The sequence below is a fragment of the Gopherus evgoodei genome, chromosome 4, assembly GCF_007399415.2.
Source record: "Gopherus evgoodei ecotype Sinaloan lineage chromosome 4, rGopEvg1_v1.p, whole genome shotgun sequence".
NCBI classification, from domain to species: Eukaryota; Metazoa; Chordata; order Testudines; family Testudinidae; genus Gopherus; species Gopherus evgoodei.
Genome location: NC_044325.1, coordinates 127199378 through 127203370, shown reverse-complemented (window position 1 = coordinate 127203370; position 3993 = coordinate 127199378). Strand labels below are relative to the sequence as shown.

The 3993-nt window shown below is 47.7% G+C and overlaps 1 pseudogene; it reads left to right on the top strand.

Moving 5' to 3' along the window:
- The first annotated feature begins 2504 nt into the window (after positions 1-2504).
- LOC115651243 lies at positions 2505-3479 on the top strand (annotated as a pseudogene).
- Positions 3480-3993: the final 514 nt, after the last annotated feature.

Genomic DNA, 3993 nt, shown 5'->3' with positions numbered 1-3993 from the left:
TAAAGGATGGATTTCCAGCAAAGGGAAATGTCAGCTGGACATCAGGTAATGTTTCCAGACAGTGAGGCCTGTCTGGGTATGCAATAGTCTCCCATGGAAAAGCATGGACACTCCATTACCTGAGACATTTAAAATTGAATCACAAAATATCCTGGATAATACACTATGGGAAACAATCCTGCACTGTGGGAATGGACAAGGCAATGGTTTGAGGGGAAGGAAAGTCCAGAAGAGGTGCAAGGATCATACCATGAGGGAGTGGGGAGGACAACATGTATGTTTGTGTGTGTGTGTGTATTTTTGTGCATGTGCACGCATGTGCGTGTCTCTGAGGGAGTTGGGAGGGTGCATTGGGGGTGATCTGGGACCATTAGGAGACTCTATGATTTGATACTCCATGGGGATCTGTAGCGCTGGGCCCAGGGGCAGTGGCTGAATCCAGATTCTGCACAGTTCAATCCGCATGGTCCACATGACCCAAACCCCCATGTGTCATGGGTCTGATGGGTATTTAGCTTCTTCAGTCCCTGGCTGGTGCTGATGAGCTGGAGGGATGGCCCTGTGCAGTCCCTTCACCAGTGCGGCGCTGACGTGTCTGCCTCATCCCATGGCCTTCAGGCTCTTCCACCCCCCAATGGGTGTCCCGGGACTGATGTCATTTTCCCCAGGTATGGTTTGGGTGAAAACAGAACCAGGATTTCAGCTGAGCCCCATCATGCTCTCTGACTGAGGTGAGAGGCAAGGGGAGGTCTCAGCACCAGCCCTGATCCCGAGGGTCCGTGTAAGGCATGTAAGGCTCCCAGCTTGAGCTCTTCAGCACTGGTACTCAAGAAAGGAAAAGCAGCTGCTGACTTTCCTTCTGAAATGAGGTGAGACCCCTGCAACTACCCTCTGTGTTGGGCGGCCAGAACTCCTGGGTTCAATTCCTAATACAGGGGCTGAGTTTTGTGTGACCTGAGAAAAGTCCCTTCTCTGTGCTCTCATCTTCCCCAGGTGTAAAATGAAGCTTACTCTATTTCCACTCATCTCTCCCTTAAAGGAGTGCTGAGATCATAGGGTACCAACTGCTGGACAAATGCAAAGTTATATCCAGTATCTGCTCTCTCCATAGATATATCCTGTGAAGTGGCTCCTAGCCCTTGACAACAAACAACAATGAGCAGTAAAGCAGAGTCTGCAAACAGCTGGAGGGGCAGAGCTGAGTGCAAGGCAGGTGTTGGCTGGGGAACAGGGAATGGGCACTCTAGCCTGGGAGACCTGCTTTCCTCTGATAATGCAGCAGCCATGTGTAATAAGAGAGTGAGCAAGATGAAAAGACATTGTGGGATAGGGAGAGAAAGGTAGATGGACAAATTGCAGGAGTGAAGAAAAAAGAAAATAGTAAGTAATAGAATAAAAGATGCTTAAAAGGAGTGAGAAATTATTTTCCAGACATGGGGACCTTCCCCTCTGATAGTCACTTCTCTGATACCAGCACAGAAGCTGATAAAAATCTTTGAGTTTCTGAGGACCTTACTAAGCACAGAATTCATCTTTTGCTTTTGGATTGTTCATATAGTTGGGGATTGGTCCTGTTTTGAGCAGAGGGTTGGACGAGATGACCTTCTGAGGTCCCTTCCAACCCTGATATTCTATGACTCTATGATTCTCTGCAGGAATCCGCTTAACTGCCATAACCTCTTGGCCTTCAGAAACAGGGTTGCCAGTGAAGGGTCCTTTAATTCACTAACAGATTCAGTGATTCCTGAGATGTGTAGTTGCTTTTCCTCTGTTAGTGCTGAAAAATACTCTTGTCTCCTTTTCAGGCTGCAGCCAAAGATGCCTTGGAACCATCTCCTATAGGAAGCATCATCCACACCTGTGTCTGTGCCTTCCTTTTCATTGCTCCAGTGCAGCTGGGCTGCATGGTAATCCCTCCGCAAACCTGCCATCTCTTGTCTTGCTAAAACCTCCCCTCAGAACTCACCCTGGTTGGCTTGCCTTTGAGGAGAGAGTGGGGAGAAAAAAATATGGGGGGAAGAAGAGACTGGCAACACTAAGTTAACAGAATCATCAAATTGTGTCACTTTGTTGTTGTCACCCTCACCATTTCCCTCTCCTTTCTGCCCCCTTCCTTGTCAGTTTATGAGCTCATTTATTGTGTCATGTGGACATTAAGAAGTGTACTCCTTGGGGTAGGAACAGGACTTTCCTTGCATTTTAAGGGACTCAGAAATTATATCTAATAGAAAAATGCACTGTAGGGAGACCACAAGTAGGTCTCCTTACATCAGTGCATGTCTGATTTCAGAACTAGCCCTGGAAGATGGATGCCTAATTTTACACGTGTACATTGACAGTGAGGGTGGTTGCTAACCAGCCCTGGACACTTCTTAGAGTTGGAAAGTTCTTTCTGAGACTGAACATGAATGTTACACAGCAGTTTAAAGCCATCTTCTCTTGCTCTGCCCTAGAGGACAGGTTATAGTGACTGCTTCTCTCCCCTCTTTTCTTTTGGCAGGTCTATGGGGGAAGAAAACCAAACAGGGCTGATACAATTCCACTTCCATCCCCTTTCGACACTCCCTGAGATGCAGCGGCTGATTTTCCTTGCCTTCCTGTTGATGTACATGGCCAGTCTCTGTGGAAACGCTACCATCGCAATCATTATCTACACAGACCGCTCCCTTCACACCCCCATGTACTTTTTCCTGGCCAACTTGGCAGCTCTGGAGATTTGCTACTCTTCCTGCATTGCCCCCCTTACTCTGGCCAACCTTGTGTCAGGAAGCAAGGCCACCATCTCCCTTGCGGGCTGTGGCACCCAGATGTTCTTCATCTTCCTGGGAGGTTCTGAGTGTGTCCTCCTCACTGTCATGGCATACGACTGATAAGTGGTGATCTGCCAACCACCGCGCTACACCTTCGTTATGAGCTGGACAGTCTGTGTGCGCCTTGTCGCTGGGTCGCTGGTGCTGGGGTTCTTATTTGCTCTGCAATTTACTGTTCTGCTGTTCCATCTGCCGTTCTGTGGCACTAATGAAATCAGCCATTTCTATTGTGATGTGCTGCCCGTCTTGCAGCTGGCGTGTGGCTATCATATTTGCTGCCACTATCATAACCCTGGCCACCCCCTTCCTGCTGATTTGCATCTCTTATGTCTTTATTGTGACCACCATCCTGCAGATCCACTCTGCATCTGGCCAGAGCCGCGCCTTCTCCACCTGCTCCTCTCACCTGACAGTTGTCCTTCTGCAATTGACTGCTGCATCTTCATTTACTCCCACACTGGCTCCAGCTACTCCCCAGAGCAAGGCCAGGTGGTGTCTGTGGTCTACACCTTTGTGATCCCTGTACTGAACCCCCTGATCTACAGCATGAGGAACAAGGAGTTGAAGGATGCTCTGAGAAGAGTGCTGAGAAGGAAAGTGACACCTTTGGGCCCTCAATCAGAGAAACAGTGTAGCTTGGGAATGGGCCATACAAGACTCCAGCTCTAGAGAACCAGTTTTGCTCTGGACCAGGTTGTGGTGGTACAAGAAGTCCACGGTGTTGGAAAGTGAGATTATGAAACTTCATGTGGGTTGCATGCTAATACCAAGGAAATCTTAAAAATCCTGATTAGACATTCTCAGGATAGCGGAAAAAGGGTAGTTTTGTCAGTATTATTTTTTCCCTACATTTTTTTAAATAGTTCTGGTAGTTTAGGGCTTTTGACTAGAATCTTGAAATTTGGCAGGCAGATAGTTGTGTTTTGTTCTCTTCACGAACTTCTGTTTAGATGTGGTTGAATTACGAGCAGCAGCAAAATCACCCCATATGCGTGCTCATTAGGACTTGTTAGATACTTGCTCCTACTTTTCTGAACCTTCCAACTGTTCACTGAGAATGCTCCCAGACCTCGACAGTGTTTCCACACCAGTACACACAGAGTGACAGAAAGGACACAGATAAAACTGCTGCTGCAGGCAATCTTAATTCTAGCAGTCCTCATTTTTGAGTAACTGACATGGA